Source organism: Protopterus annectens, chromosome 6.part0 (assembly GCF_019279795.1).
Source record: "Protopterus annectens isolate FY-2018-M chromosome 6.part0, PAN1.0, whole genome shotgun sequence".
NCBI classification, from domain to species: domain Eukaryota; kingdom Metazoa; phylum Chordata; order Ceratodontiformes; family Protopteridae; genus Protopterus; species Protopterus annectens.
In genome coordinates this window covers 1,762,613,715-1,762,632,071 of record NC_056737.1, presented here as the reverse complement: position 1 = coordinate 1,762,632,071, position 18,357 = coordinate 1,762,613,715, and positions in this window count along the sequence as shown.

Genomic DNA, 18,357 nt, shown 5'->3' with positions numbered 1-18,357 from the left:
TAAAGGTTGCATCCAGTGCAGGAAGCATGCCAATGGCCAAATATATGGCCATTGGAAATGTTTCCTGATGCAATATGAAAATAAAAATAATTATATTTTTTCTCCGATTTCCGATGTTTAAGCATAGCGCAACGCGGCGCAAATGGGCTGCGCTCTAAAACCCAGAAAACTAAAAATTAAAACCCACAAATGTGGATCTTATTTAAATTGTTAATGTACAATGCAAGGGAATGGCAGGCTGAAGACAACATGGCCACCGAGTAGAGGTTGCTAAGGGGAGAAGCTCAGTCTAACAGATGTAACCAAGTATTAGTAGGCAATCCTATGTAAACGAGGGTTAGGATAGTGAATTGCAAATTTACATAGCAAATGAGCACAGTCAGTGGAGTGTAGGAGTATGATAAGGGGAGTAACAGAAGATAGGTGACATCACGAGGGGGGCATGTATGAAAGAAGTGAAGCTCATTGGAGCAGAGTGACATGTGTCTGCTGTCATTTACACATAATGGAAAGAGGTGTGTCAACAGGTAGGCTAGGGAAAGGCAAGAAATGGAAGGTGTATGCCATCGATAACACCAAAGTTTCTTGCTGAGCGTGCATGCATGCGTGTGCACGCCTGTAAACCCGAGTAAAACAGGGTGCACGTGTGTAAGCGTGAGTGCGCGCGTTTAAGCCGGAGTAAGCATGTATAAGCCTGTTTAAAGAGTTGTAAGCACGTTTGCACTGGTGTGCATGCATTTTGACCTGAATAAGTAAGTTTTAGTCCCTGTAAGCATGTGTGCATGTGTGTTAGCTGCTGTGCGAGTGTTTGTGCTTGTGTGCGCAGCGCTCCCCCCTGAGGAAACAGAAAGGAAAAAGGAAGCAGAAGAAATAGTAGGAAACTACCAGGGAGTACTAGCAGAGCTAGCAGGTGAAAATAATCAGAATCAGGAAATTACACAGGCAGTACACTAGCCCAGCCCAGCCTAGCACTTAAAACTCAACAACAGTCCATTATGTTTCTCACAAGAGACACTGCAGTAAGCTAATAGAAGTGAGACAAAGAAATGTTAGGGGCTGCCATTGCTGTTATAAGGCAACATATGCAACATGCTGAGGGTGGTGACAATGGGAATGCTGCTGGACAACCAACAGTGAAGAGACGGAGATGAGTGTACAGTCTCAGGGTAGCCTACCAGGGGCTGCATGAGCTGGAGATAATGGAGCTCTATAGAGTGGACAGAGACCTCCTGCAGAATATTGTTGAGCTGTGCAGGCCACGCCTCACACACAAAACCAACAGAGGGGAACCCATCCCAGTGGAAACCAAGGTATGTGTTGGCCTAAGAATATTAGCAACAGGTACCTTCCAGAGACCAACTGGTGATATGATGGGGATATCACAGGCATCAACATCCAGGGTACTGCACCAGTTCCTGGATGCCATGTCAGCACATGTCAGTGATCATGTATATTTCCCCAATTCCCATGAGGTATTGGCCAGCAATATGCGTCTATTCCAGCAAATAATGGAATACCCTGAGGTAGTGGGTGTAATGGACTGCACGCACATATGCATCAAAGCACCAGCCAGTGAGTGGGGTAGGGTCTACATCAACCGCAGGGACTTCCCCTCCATTAACTGCCAGGTCTTGTGTGATGCCCAGGGCATAATACTGAATGTGTGTGCAGGCTGCCCTGGAAGCTACCATGATTCCCATATCTGGCATCTAACGCAGCTGTTCCAGACATTTGCCAATGGGGACATTCCACATGGTCACCTAGTGGGGGATGCTGGCTATGCACTGGAGCCGTAGCTGACGACACCCATCAGAAATGCACAAACATCTGAACAGGAATGCCATAATGAAGCACACACACAAACACGTAACGTAATAGAGCGTGTATTTGGGCTGCTCAAGTCATGGTTCCGGTGCCTGGACACATCTGGTGGAGCCTTGCAGTACTCACCAACTAAATGTACCCAGATTGTCATGGTATGTGCTATGCTACATAATATGATCCTGCAAAAACAGTTGCAGCAGGACCAGCATAGGCAAACAGCCCCCCACCATTGCCAAGGCCATCACAGGCAGAGCATGACTCGGAGGAGGAACAACCTGAGCCTGCCCCAGTAGGCAAAAGGAGGCATGCCCAGTATGCTTTGGCCTTGGCAAAGAGGCAACGCATAGCACATACACTGGCTCAGTAGGAACTCTGGAAATGATACCTCTCTCTGACTCACACATATAGTAAAAGGGATGCCTAAGTTGACACTACCTGCTTTCAAACATGTACAGGGAGTGTAGTATGTGCATGCGACATAGGCAGACCTGCAGCACCACCTGAGGCATGATTGCCATGTGTTAAGCAATATAAAGCAGTGCTAAACAGCATTTACCACCATGTAGTATATGCAAACAAAATCGCACACCCCAACTAGCACAACTGTGGTCAATGTTGAGTAATATTGGGCAACGTCCAGCAATGTTGGTGAATATTGAGCAATGTCGGACAAGCCTGGTCTAAGTAGGGCATAGCTGAGCAAAAGCCAATATGCTCATATTTGTTTAACTGGCCCTTAAGCAGTCTGGTCTGCTCAGTATGAAAATATAAAGCAGTGATGGGCCTCGAACCGAGGATACTGTGCACTATAGTCAAAGTACGTAACCACTAAACCATGACAGTATTGCAGTAGTCAGCCTGTATGAAGGAATGTTGATAAGTCTACGCAAAGTATCTCATGGAAACCCTGCAGGCACAGCATAATCCCTGTCGAGTTATGACACAAAAGTGAGTCCTGCAGTAAGAACAGAACCTGACTTCCAACACACACATTATAAATGTTAATAATGGTCATGTTCACACAAATCAACAAATGTAGTGGACCTCAGATAGCAACATACTGAAAGGTCACACTGGGCATGCTCACACAATTGAATAAATGAGACAAATGTCAGGAAACAAAACACGGAAAGCCTGAACTGGGCATGCTCACACACTTAGGCCATGTCTGAGTACAGCAGTGGGCCACGCATATCTGGCAGTTGCATGTGTTAACCCAGGAACCTGTCACTATCTAGCAATCCACCCTGTGCACACAGTTATATGACAACAGATACATCTATAATATAGTGGAACCCTGTCATAATCAAATATGTTCTGCAGATACCGAAGTTGTTCATAGAAACTGGTAAAGCAAAGATGATAAAGACCTGCAAACAGTATCAGCAATAAACATTGTGCATCCTGAACATTAGCATAGGTTCAGAGATCGATACTAGGCTATCTGCCCTAGGGCATGTACAAGCCTAGCCAGAGTGTGTTTGGCATTCACAACCCTGTCAGATTACTACACTGTGTGTGTGAATAGTAGGTCACACAAGATAGCCCATGTACATTTAGGCTAGTGTGCCTCTGTCTAGCAGGGACACAGAAGATATCCCAGGGGTAAACATACGATCACCCATACAGTCATCAAGATGTCTCCTCTAGGAGGTCAGTGGGTAGCTCTGCCTATGTGAAACTGGGATTACAATCTGGAGTGAGTGGAGGCTCTGGGATAAGACTCTGTCCCTCCAGCATGTCCTATTAACATCTGTGCTGAGGTATACGTCCATGGAGTGTGTAGCTCCAAGGGAGTCGGATATCTTGAGGTGGAGCATGTCCAGTAAATCTGGGTTGGGTATATCTGTAAACAACAGGCACACATCATATCCGAGTAGATGGTAAGCGACTGAGTAGAGCTGGAGTTACTGCATCCAGACTGTGCAGGGCATCTGTGTGAGTCCCTAGATCTGCTTGGTGAGGAACTTCTGTGACCAGTACAGTTGCTGCAGGTGTCGGGTAAGGTACACCCCAAATGTGGCATTGTAACCAAGCATGGTTGTGATGAGTATAGGGGCACAATGACCTCACTCGATCTACATGTGAATCCATATGGGATAAGGTGGCCCACATAGAAGGAGTGTCCAATCACTTTGGCAACGTGAATGTCAAAGGTGACAGTATGAACAAGTCATGTCCCCAAACCCCTAACAACTCCTACCATATGTAATGGAGTACTACCTATGTGGTAATGTTTGGGCATATTGTTATTCCCAAAGGGGATGACTATGCAACTAATGGCATTTAACTGTAGGGCATGGCTCAGGCACCAGTCATCCATCTCTGTGAGACCCTGTTTGAGTATGTATGTGGCAGCTGGAGAGTTGATCATGGCACCCAGTTTGCAGTCAAGTGCAAACATGTTCAGCCATATTCCCCCTGTGGTAGCCTGTACATGAGACAAATATATACTGAACAAGAGAGGTCCCAGGACAGAGCCGTGTGGGATGCCATGTGTAGCTGGTGTATAGTCAGACATGGCACCTGCAATTCTGACCATGTGGGTGCTATCCTTGATCCAGGTAGCAAACCATCGTGTGAGATATGTGTCCATATCGACGCTGGTGAGCCTATGCATAATGGCCCAGTGGGTTATTGTGTTGAAGGGTTTTGCAAGGTTTGGGTAGGCTGTGTGGACAACCGTCCCTATGTCGATGGACCTGTTAACCGTTTAAAGAATACAAACAGGTTCAAGAGGTGAGATCTGCCCACAACAATGCTGAAATGTGTAGGACACAGTGTCTGTAGGTTCCTGATGTCTATGTGTATGAGTCCCATGACAATACGCTCCATAGCTTTGCAGAACAGGCTAGTTAGGCTTATAGAGCAATATTGTCTGTGGTCCATTGTGGCACCAACTCTGTGGAGTGGGACCACTGTCGCTGTATGCCATTCCTTGGGTACATATCCTGTAGTAACTATGATATTGAACAGTGATGTAATGTGAGGGTTACGTCTGTCATGAAGCTCGTGTAAGATGCAGGCCGGGACACCATCTGGTCCCATTGATACTGTGATGTACGCTTTGGGGAGGGCAGCACTCACCTGTTACTGTGTGACATCAGGGAGGTTATACTCTGTTGGGATGGATAGTTGCTCCTTAGGGGGGATGGGGGGGAGACATCTGCACTGAACCTGTTTGCCAGGATGTTGGCAATGCCAGTGGGTTCAGGGTACGTTTAGTCAGTATGCAGTAACTCACAGCATATCAGTGAGTGTCCACCCAGGTTCTTGACATAACTGAAGAAGGCTGTGTGATAGTCCTACATGTCTGGTGCAATTGTCCAGTAGAAGCAGCCCTTAGAAAAGTTCATGAGTGATTGTAGCTGTCTGCTAGTACAGATCACAGATGCCTTCTCAGTCTGGGATTGTGCTCTATCACGTAGTAGCATCCTCCTGATGTTGTACAGCTTATTAATGGCTGGGGTCTACCAGACAGGTCCCCTGCCATTGGAGTAGTGAGTTATGTTGTTATTTGGGATAGCACAATCCATGCAGTCCACTAGGTGTCCATAGAATGTGTATGTAAAGGACTCAGCAGTGTGAGCCGTATTTGCCACTGTCTCAGGGTCTCTGTAGGATACCACCTTGCTTTGGTGAAGTGAGACGTTAGCTCATGAAAAGTTCACCAAGATTACCCAGGATGGGTGTGTGGAGGGTGTATGTATGTCCAGTGAGATACACATATGTTCTGACCTTACCAATGAGGGGTATATCGCTGGTGTGGAACATAGAGTCCCCATGTTGGTGATGATCAGGTCCAATATGTATTCCCCCTTGTAGCTGTGCTGACTGTTTGTGCCATAGCATACGAGTCTAAAAATTGTAGCGACTGTTGGGTGAGGGTGTTGGGGCTTGAGTAGTATCCCCAGTCAATATTTGTGTATATGAAGTCACCCAATATAATGGTGTTTGTGGAGACCTTCATATTCTCTATAGTTCCCATGAAAGCCGAGTGTGGTTCCTGAGTTTGGTAGGGTGGTCTGTAGCAGGCAAGAAACTGAAAGGCAGTTTTGCACAATGGTAGCTGTATATGTATGATCTGTGATGCTTTTTGCAGTGCTACTAACCCGGAGGTGTGTGTATCTGTGATGTATATGGATACTCCCCCTAGCTGTGTTGTCTGTTCCAAGTCTTGTTGTCAGAAAGCATGGTATGAAACATATTATAAAACAACCAAAGTAAAATAAAAAACAAATGTTATGGCTTTCAGTTAGGTAATAAAGTGAATGTTTTAGATATTACTTTAGAGGGAGATAAGAATGGTAAAATTGTTACTAAAGTGTTCCATAAGTTTGAAGAGAGCCTACATTTTTTGGATGCACATAGTTTTCATCCCCCACATTTATTGAAATCTTTACCATATGGTGAACTCACAAGAGTAAAGAGATTATGTAATAATGCAAATGAAGTGAATATTGAGTTAGAAATAACCTCAGAGTTATTTATTAGAAGAGGTTATGATACAAAGGAAGTTCTACTTTCCCTAGAGGGGGTTAAAAAAAAGTATATATAAGATGGATAGGAATTGCAATAAATGTTCCAATAGAAATCAGAAATTGAAGTTTTTAAAGAAAGTTTACATGATAATGACCTATGATTTGTTGTCAGAGGAAGTTTGGCAGGTAGTCCAATTTTATTGGACGTCATTATTTAAATATAAAGATTTGATGGACATTTTTTCAAGAAATATCACTTTTTCTTATAAGAGAGGTAGAAATCTTAAAGATATGCTGGTACATGCCACATTTCTTACCCCCAAGGTAAATTTAAATAATAATATGAATTTAATGGGAACTTACCCATGTGGGAAGTGTATTTCATGTGAATATGTAAGTAAAACATTTGACCATATTAATGGTAAAAGTTTTAAACCTATTGGGAGATTTTCATGTAACACGGAAATAGTTATATATGCATTGAAATGTCCGTGTGGATTGTTTTATATAGGGGAGAGTAAAAGTGCCTTTAAGGTTAGGCTGCAGGAACACGTAAGGGACATTAGAAATGTAAAAATGGAAAGCCCTCTTGCAATGCATTTTAAAGACTATCATAATAGTATCCCGAAGGGTTTGTTAGCTACTATTTTAGAACACATTATTATGGATAAAAATGATGAAATAGTTAAAAAGAAGCTTTTATATAAAGAAACAGTTTTTATACTAAAATATGGTACGATGACACCTAGTGGTATTAATGTTGAATGTAATTGGAAAGTTTTTTTTGTAATTAATTGTTTAATTGTTTAATAGATATTTTATAGTATAAATATGTGTCTTGAAGTTTTGATAGCATTCTCCTTGAAGGCGTAAGCCGAAGCGCTAGAGACTATCGAATAAACTTGTGTTGGATCCTGGTTTTGTAGTTTTACTTGGACTTGTTTTTTATTTTACTTTGGTTGTTTCATAATATTCATCATATGTCCAGTGATCCTTCAATGAATGTGCCTAGAATATTTAGGCAAGATTCAAGTGATATGAGTCAGACTACTATAGAACAATATACCTCGCCTATGGGTGAACGAACAAATATTCGAATAAACCAAGAAGAACAGGTTGCTTTGTGGCAGAAATTTTTGCAAAAGGAACAATTAAGAAGAACTGACAATCCTTTTTCCAACATTGGTCAACGAATAGGTAATTCTTTGTCTGCTGAGATGAAAGAAATGTTTAACAAACTGGATAGACTTATATCTAAAGTACTGGTGGTTTATTTAAATTGCCTTAGTCTACAGAGATATCTGGAACTTGATATTACGCAGAGAGGCTTGCGAGTCTTTAAGAACCCCACTACCCCTTTCAATTTGCAGGATGAGACTGAAAAATCATTTCATCAAAGATGGGTAGCAGCTGCCCATCGTTGCTCTATTGAATGGGTCAGTATTTTAATAGAGTGAGATAAAGTGAAACAAACTAAATTAAAGGCTGATATTTATTCTACTTGTGAAACATTATCTAATGCATTAGGTTCGACACGTATGGAGCAGTGGCTTAAAGATATTCAGGGCAAATTGATGGATTTTGAGAAAGAATTATTAAATACAAAAAAATATAAGTTAAATTGTGATATTAAAGACTATGCTGGGGGCTCGGCCTTCTCCCGTCCAATCGACAGCAAGAGACGACAACGAGGCATCAGGTTTGCGGATGAGGAGGGTCAGAGATGTAATGGCGGCTCTAGTGCTTGTTTGGATGCCTCGACGGATTGGGAAAGTGATCCAGGAGAATTAGGCGATTTTCCAGAGTTACCAGCAGCACAGAATTCACATTTTTTACAACAAACCTTTCGTAGAGGGAAACGACCAGAATATGTGGACAAGGAAATGTACTTGGGGAGTGATTCTGCAGTCGATAATGGACAGAGACAACATTCAGATATCCAACCATCTTTTCAAAGGTACAAATGAGTTAGCAAGAACTAACCCGTTTAATACATTTACTTCTGAAAAAGATGTTAATAGACTTAGTATGGAAAAAATGTATATAATTAATCTTTGTGGCTTTTCTCTAGATAATGCCACTGTGTCCATACTTAATCGAGGTCTTAAATTTATTCCGATGGTAATACCTAGATTATATGCTTTAAAAAAGGGATATGTATTGTTTTATATGGAAACTACATCTAGCTTGTTTTTTTGAAGGTAAGCAGAAGAATGATTCTTCTTTTCTTAATGAATATAATGATTTGCAATCTGTTTTGGATGATTCAGAAGAAAGTTATTATTCTTGTATGTCAGAAGATGAAGTTTTTGAAAATAATAATGCATATTGTCAATTAGATACATCTAAAGGTGTAGTTAAAAGTTGTTCTGTTCCACCTTTTTCACATGAGGGCATCCAGAATTTTTCATTAATGGTGGATTTTGCAATTGAATCAATTTATAAGAATTTTGATGTTAATAAACATTGTATAGAATACAATTTAACTAAATTAGAATGGCAGGCCTTGCAAAAATTAATTTAAAAACAAGAATTAATTATAAAACCAGCGGATAAGGGCAATAAAATTGTATTGATGCATTATACCCAGTATGCCCAAATGTGTATGGAACATTTAAATGACAGCGAAACCTATAGTAGGAGTGATATTAAAGAATATAAAGAAGCTGTTAAACAATTTAATATTTTACTTCAAAAAGGTTACCGTTTAGGATATTTTTCAAAAAATGATGTAGATAAAAAATTTAAGACAGATAATTGTGAAATAGCAAAATTTTATTGCCTGCCAAAAATACATAAGAATATTCATCATCCTCCTGGCCGTCCAATAGTGACAGCATGTAATTATTTTTTACATAATATGGGTATATTTTTACATAGTTTTTTATATCCATATGTTATTAAACAGGAGTCCTATATTAAGGATAGTTTTGATTTTTTAGATCGAATATTATCTATTACATGTACTGAGGATATGTATTGGTTAACGGCAGATGTTAAAATTCTATATACGAGTATTAAACATAAGGATGGGTTAAAAGCATTAATAAAAACTTTGGGAGATAGTCCTTTATCATTTTATATTGTAGAATTGGTAGAATTCTGTCTTAAGAATAATTATTTTTATTTTGATGGACAATTATTCCATCAGCTGAAAGGTACAGCCATGGAGGCAGCATTTGCTCCCATGTATGCAAATATAATGATGGGTTTTTTTGAGAATGAATTCTTATAACGGATGAAGTTTTTTAAGAGGTATGTAGTTAAATATTATCGTTACATTGATGATTTCATTTTTGTTTGTCAAGGGGACAAACAAGAAGTACACCAGTTTATGGATAGTTTACAAGAAAATTAGTTTTATTTGAAATTTGATGGCTTTCAGTTAGGTAATAAAGTACATTTTTTAGATATTACCTTAGAGGGAGTAAAATTGTTACTAAAGTGTTCCGTAAGTTTGAAGAGAGCCTACATTTTTTGGATGCACATAGTTTTCATCCCCCACATTTATTGAAATCTTTACCATATGGTGAACTCACAAGAGTAAAGAGATTATGTAATAATACAAATGAAGTGAATATTGAGTTAGAAAAAACCTCAGAGTTATTTATTAGAAGAGGTTATGATACAAAGGAAGTTCTACTTTCCCCAGAGAGGGTTAAAAAAAGTATATATAAGATGGATAGGAATTGTAATAAATGTTCCAATAGAAATCAGAAATTGAAGTTTTTAAAGAAAGTTTACATGATAATGACCTATGATTTGTTGTCAGAAGAAGTTAGGCAGGTAGTCCAATTTTATTGGACGTCGTTATTTAAATATAAAGATTTGATGGACATTTTTTCAAGAAATATCATTTTTTTCTTATAAGAGAGGTGGAAATCTTAAAGATATGCTGGTACATGCCACATTTCTTACCCCCAAGGTAAATTTAAATAATAATATGAATTTAATGGGAACTTACCCATGTGGGAAGTGTATTTCATGTGAATATGTAAGTAAAACATTTGACCATATTAATGGTAAAAGTTTTAAACCTATTGGGAGATTTTCATGTAACACGGAAATAGTGATATATGCATTGAAATGTCCGTGTGGATTGTTTTATATAGGGGAGAGTAAATGTGCCTTTAAGGTTAGGCTGCAGGAACACGTAAGGGACATTAGAAATGTAAAAATGGAAAGCCCTCTTGCAATGCATTTTAAAGACCATCATAATAATAACCCGAAGAGTTTGTTAGCTACTATTTTAGAACACATTATTATGGATAAAAATTATGAAATAGTTAAAAAGAAGCTTTTATATAAAGAAACAGTTTTTATACTAAAATATGGTACGATGACACCTAGTGGTATTAATGTTGAATGTAATTGGAAAGTTTTTTTGTAATTAATTGTTTAATTGTTTAATAGATATTTTATAGTATAAATATGTGTTTTTAAGTTTTGATAGTATTCTCCTTGAAGGCGTAAGCTGAAGCACTAGAGACTATCGAATAAACTTGTGTTGGATCCTGGTTTTGTCATTTTACATGATATGAAACATAACCTGGTAGTGCTGGTGTGCATAAGTGAGCCTGAACCTGGCATCTGTTAGTGAACAGATATCGCTATCCTCAATACTGAGGAGAGTCCTGAGTGGCCGCAATATGAGGCTAACACATCTGGTGTTGAGCAGCATTACCCTTAGTTTCATTTAACCTGTAATGTCTATGGAGGTGGGTTTGTCTTTTGAGGCCTGCTTAAAAAAGGCACTATGGTGGTAGCAAGAGCCTTAGCCAGCATTCAAAAGTCCAAGGGTGACAGGTGCAAGCTGTCCATAGTGAAGCTATGTGGTATGCTGAGCATGTCACAACAGGCTGACAGACACTGTATCCCCTATGAATGAAACAAATTTGTTAGGCAACTGTTAAATGTCATATGTCATACTGGCCTGGGCAACATGATCAGAGTGTTCCTCCATGTATCATGTCATGTGGTCCAGGGAGTAACGTCTGAGGTTATGCACACCAGTATGGACTATGATGGTGCCAGTCCTGTACTTGCTTTGGAGTGACCTGACTGCCTGTGTTATGCGGCAGATCCTGGCACCCAACAGACAGCCCAATGTGACTATTCCCTTGTTAGGGCTGGTGAGTGGTACGTCAGTGTGTCTGACAATAAGTGTCGCCTATTACAAGTGTATTAGGTGTGTTGTTTAGCCTGAAGGGCAGTGACTGTGTGGCACACTGACATTGTGAACTATGTGATATGTGGGTATTGTAGTGGGGTAGCAGTTGTGTGTGTGTCTGCTCTGGAGGTCTCTGTTGCTTAGGCAGAGTACATTTACAGCATCTGAGTATGTCTATGTGTGATAATGTGGTTTGAGTGCTGTCGCTAGAGGATATGTGCGACTGATATGTGGTGTGTGTGGTTACCTTCACCACCTGATAGACTTTGCCAGTCATGGGTCGAGAGAGTTCAGCACCCTGTATGTCTCTATAGATGCATCTCACACATATATCTGAGTTTGTTGGGAGGAGAAGAAGGTTGTCTGTGTACATGAGGCAGATGTGACATTGTGTCAATATCACAATATTCACCAGCTGGACTGGAGAGTACACACAAAACCGACCCCTGGACATGCCAGGATATTATGATGACATACTCTGTAGCCCGATCACAAAGGATCAGTAGGGTGTTAAGTGTGTAAAGGAGTATAACAGGGATTAGTGCTCATGTTCGTTGGTGTTTTGTAAAGAGTAGCTGGGAAGGAGTCCAGACTGAATCATGACACCTCCTTCAGCTATGTCATAAATAGCAATGTACACCTACATATGTCCTGAGTCAGGGCCAACTGTACCTGACTGACAATGCTGACATCCTGACAGACAGGCCCATATGTACTTACCCACCTCCCACTGACAATAGGCCATATCATCATACCAGGAGATATCACATGTGGAATGTATGAGCAGCTACCCCCACTGCCAAAAGCATGGCAGCAAGTGGAATACTTTGATTCTCAATATGTGTCATGCACAAACTACAGAACAAACAGATCCTGCACCTGAACAGTCAGCTGAGCCTCACCCCCTACACAGGATGTGGAACGGTTGAATGTGTCACAGCAACATATGGCACTCCCCACAAGTGTTGGTGCACAATACACCATGGGAAGTCAAGTCTAGTACACCTATGAAGTCTGATCTGCAAGGTCATGGAGTCCATCATGGTTGCAGTCATAAACAGAGCTATTGGAAGCTGACATACACACAACCCTACCAACTGTGGTATGTTCATGTGCGGATCATGGTTCCCAAACATGCTAGACTGTTTGCAAGGCAGCCACCCAGGACATACATCAATGAACACATCTACACATGTCTCACATAGACTTTGAACAGCCCATTATCAACATCCCAGACACATGTAGTATCCACAAAACCAACAAGCTGTGCATAAATAAGTGTTGACTTATGATGGAATGTCAATGTGTCCACAGATAGATCACACAAGGTAAGGATTCTGAGGTCTTGTTCAAGCTGTTGACACTTGCTGACCCACATGGACCATTCCTGGAATGGCATAAAACAAAGTGTACACACATCACCATGTCCAGTCTGATGATGTCACCATCCTATAAATACAGCAGGAGAAGGGACACCAGCCAGTAAAGCAAATAGCGCTCTGTGTTAATGTGTCTCTATCTACTATCATAACATAGTTAGGAAGGGGTTTGAATCCTGCAAATACTGACAGTGAGTGTGTGTGTATGTGTGTGTGTAGTTTCCTTTGAGAGGTGCTCCCTTTTTGGAGACTGGGAAAACTCTCTAAAAGAGGTACATTCCTCTTTGGAAAGTCTGATGATGTCACCATCCTACAAATACAGGCGGAGAAGGGAAACCACCCAATAAAGCAAATAGTGTGCCATGTTAGTGAAGGGAAACCACCCAATAAAGCAAATAGTGTGCTGTGATAATGCAGGGGGGGGGGGTGTTTGTAGTTTCCTTTGAGAGGTGTTCCCTTTTTGGAGACTGGAGTGTGGGTGTGTGTGTAGTTTCCTTTGAGAGGTGTTCCCTTTTTGGAGACTGGGAAAACCCAGTAAAAGAGGTACATTCCTCTTTGGAAAGTCTGATAATGTCACCATCCTACAAATACAGACAGAGAAGGGAAACCACCCAATAAAGCAAATAGCATGACGTGTTAATGAAGGGAAACCACCCAATAAAGCAAATAGCGTGCCCTGTTAATGCAGGGGGTGTGTAGTTTCCTTTGAGAGGTGTTCCCTTTTGGGAGACTGGGAAAACCCACTAAAAGAGGTACATTCCTCTTTGGAAAGTCTGATGATGTCACCATCCTACGAATACAGACGGAGAAGGGAAACCACCCAATAAAGCAAATAGCGTGCCGTGTTAATGCATCGCTCTCTAATATCATAACATAGTTAGGTAGGGGTTTGGATTCTGCTGACTGTGGGTGTGTATGTATGCAATTGTCTTTGAAAGGAGTGCCCTTTTTGGAGACTGGGAAATCCCACTAAAAGAGGTACATTCCTCTTTGGAAAGTCTGATGATGTCACCATCCTACAAATACAGCATGAGAAAAGAACCCAGCCAGTAAAGCAAATAGCGTGCCATGTTAATGCATTGCTCTCTGGTATCATAACATAGTTAGGTAGAGGTTTGGATCCTGCTGACTGTGGGTGCGTGGGGGGTGTGTGTATGTGTGCAATTATCTTTGAAAGGTGTGCCCTTTTTGGAGACTGGGAAAACACACTAAAAGAGGTACATTCCTCTTTGGAAAGACTGATGATGTCACCATCCTACAAATACAGACGGAGAAGAGAACCCACTCAGTAAAGCAAATAGCATGCCGTGGTAATGCATCACTGTTTAGTATCATAACATAGTTAGGTAGGGGTTTAAATCCTGCAAATGCTGACTGTGTGTGTGTCACTGTTGTTCAATGCGGTGTGGGTTTTGCTTTTACTATGGTATGACATATTATGATTACAACAGTATGTGCACTGCACACATCAGGTATCTGCGTGGCAAATATATATGTGTACATGTCCCCTCAATCAGTACATAGGTGTGAAGCCTGCATACTACATGAATAACTTTGTTTCCATTGACAGGTTGTGCTACTGCTTCTCAGATTGTAGGTCACATATGTATGTATGTAACAAGGCCATCCACAGTCGTGTTCTGTGGCCAAGGTCATCTGTGCCACACACACCCATGACAGTTACTTAAGGGTAGTGTGAGTGAGGGTATATGCCTGGGATATATGTCAGACATGTTCATACACAATGACTGCCAATAATGGACAGTCTTTATAGGTGTACAACTGCCTTGTGGATATGCATTCAGGCCTCTAATGTCTTATGTGATACACCTTGGGACTCCACAATACCTATGGATATGTGGATACCAAGGGACACATGACATAACATGAGGCTGTATGTACACATTGGTACCCAACATACATGTTGAGGGCTACCACCTGTCTGGTACTGACGGGATAGTATGTATAGTTCATGAGGATGACTATGCCATAGTCGGCTTACTGCTATACAGCATGTATCAGACAACAGGTTTCTGTCTGTATGATATCCTTGTGTAGGATATGCGTCCCATCCAGGGAATACATTGTAGGCCAATGCATGCATTTTCAGATTTGGATGGACACATCCCTAGTGTGTTTGCATGTACCTAAGGAGGCTATATGCCAAACAGGTGTGGTCACAGGAATGGGTGGTGGTCATTACCACTGTTTAGTGTTATAGTGTAACACGGGAAGGATCCAACTGTTAATGAGTTCCCTACGACTGTGTGTCATTTGTCAGGACATCATCCAATGACTGCTTATAGTCATGCTGTTGAGGTTGTTTACTACCAGACCACAAATCATTGACAGATATTAACGGTATCACCCACAGCATAGTGTCAACCCATGTCATACACACATGTCTACCCATGTTAGTACATAACTGTAGTAGAATGCATACTGACCATTGAAAGATACTATGAGATGTTAACAATGTGTACGACAAGGTATGCCACATGTCCCATGGATCCACTATGCACGTACATGCAGACAGTGCGCACCCACCATGTTCACAGATGTACACTTGCTAATCTGTACTGCACACATCACACACATACTGTCCACTCACTAACACATGCTGGCAACACATTACACTTCAGCCAAGTGGCACTTGGGTGGACAATACATACTCAGACCTAAAAGTGGTGTAAACAATGCTACATTGACAATCAGAGCTGTTAGGTATGTCTGTGGCCTTTCCACTTGATGTAGCTGTCATGTGAGGTACATACCACATGGGGCATTGGGATGAGTAGAGGGGAACAACGACCTATATTTCGCTAGATGACACACCTTTTCTGATGACACGTACCAAGTAGACAGATTACATGACTATTGTGGCACTGTGATTATCAAAGGGGAGCCTACTGTTCACCTGTGTCCCGTGTTCCCTTCTGACACCTTCAGTGTTAGGCAGGCTACCACCTATGTGTCAGTTACTGCGTAAGGTGTTTTGGAATGGGGTATGGCACTGCAGAATCAACACTGGTGTTCAGTCCATGCCTTGGACAACAGGCACCTGTTGCAGTACATATGACCCCGTGTCTCCCTCTATCTCTCTCTGTAGATAAATATATATATATATATATATATATATATATATATATATATATATATATATATATATATATATATATATATATATATATATATATATATATATATATATATATATATATATACATATCTATACATATCTATCCATATATATATATATATATATATATATATATATATATATATATATGGGTCTACTTCATTTGACCTAACTTTCATTTACCTGACACTCATTTTCCTGACCCAATTTGACTGAAAGCTCATTTGCCCGAAAGCTCATTTGTCCAAAAGCTCATTTGACCGACAAGTAGTATTAGCAAGAAAATGGAATATGCCCCCCTCCCCACTGTAGTGCGACCCTGGAGTTAGAATAGATAGGTAGGGGGTGTGGGGAGCACAGCCCCCCACAACGGGGGGTGTGGGGGATGAAGCCCCCCACTTCATTTCATATGATATTGTTAACTTTTGATGTAATATTGCTTAGTAACAGAAAAGTAAGTGGGGGGCTTCGCCCCCCAACCTATATATTCTAACTCCAGGGTCGCACTAGTGGGGAGGGGCATATTCCATTTTCTTGCTAATACTACTTGTCGGTCAAATGAGCTTTCAGGCAAATGAGCTTTCGGGCAAATGAGCTTTCAGTCATTTGGTCTCGGGAAAATGAGTGTCGGGCAAATGAAAGTTAGGTCAAATGAAGTAGACCCATATATATACATATCTATCCATATCTATACATATCCATACATATATATATATATATATATATATATATATATATATATATATATATATATATATATATCCATATATATTGATATATATCTATATTTATCAATATATACCCATATATATCAATATATATCCATATATATATATCTATATATATCTACATATATCTATATCTATCTTTATATGTATATATGTATATATCTATATGTAGATCTATATATCTATAATTCTATATATCTATATTTCTGTATATATGTATATATATATATATATATATATATATATATATATATGGTTTCCTATGAAACCATCGAATTTACACTACATCGAAAATGAGAAGATCGGGACTGCTATATTGAAATTGCAAACCATCGAAACGAAATCGGACTTCCAAAGCGTCGAAATGGAATGTCACAGCACTGGTGTATGTTTAACGACCCGTAAGTGTGCGACAGTGACGGAGGTAGGAATGGTCAGGTAAGTGAGTTAGGGTTAGGGGTGCAGGTAGGTGAAGTGTGCGTTAGTGTCGGAGCTTGGGCTAGGGGTGGGTAAGTGAGTTAGGGTTAGGGTGCAGGTAGGTGAAGTGTGCGATAGTGTCGGAGCTTGGGCTAGGGGTGGGTAAGTGAGTTAGGGTTAGGGTGCAGGTAGGTGAAGTGCGATAGTGTCGGACCTTAGGGTTAGGGTTTCAGGGCTAGTGTGTATTCTATGTAGTGTAGTGTGTTGTTTACGTTCTGTGTGTCGGTGTTATGGTGTTCGGTGTTTTAAATGTCGACGATTTCTGTTTTCGCTGTTATGTACTTTCGATGGTCTAGTCTCGATGTAGTCATTCTCGATGTAGTGTAACTTCGATGGTTTCATAGGGAACCATATATATATATATATATATTTATATACACACACAAATATATATATATATATATATATATATATATATATATATATATATATATATATATATATTTATATATATGGAATCACTATGTAAAACCGAAACTACACACTCCCGAAGCCCACAATGCTGAGAATAAAATCCCTAAACCACACATTACCGACATTTTAAAAGCGCAAAATTCAAAATCGCGAAAGTAATACATACATACAGCACACGCACAAACATATACACAGCCTCCCCCCATAACCAAGCAAACCACCCTACACTAAAGATTAGCAGGGGGGCTTCACCCCCCTGCACCCCCCCATAGCCCCCCACACCCTCCAACTTTAATATTCCAACTCCGAGATCACACAGACATACACACAAGGCAAACTCACACCCACACATTATAGCCCCTCACACACACACACACACACACACACACACACACACACACACACACACACACACACACACACACACACACACACACTACAGCCCCTCACAAACACACTTACACACACATACTTACCTGAACCGCAACACCAGAAGCACTAACTCAAAATCCCTTACCATCGGGATTTTGAATTTCACGCTTCTGGTCTTTCGGTAATATGCGATTTCGGCTACATGGTCTCAAGCATTTGAAATTCGAGATTTCAAATGTTCGAGGTTTAGTAGTGTTCCCATATACATATATATATATATATATATATATATATATATACATGTATATATGCACATACATCTAAACATCCATTGCTGTACATATAGCTGCACATATGGGGATGCCAATTATGC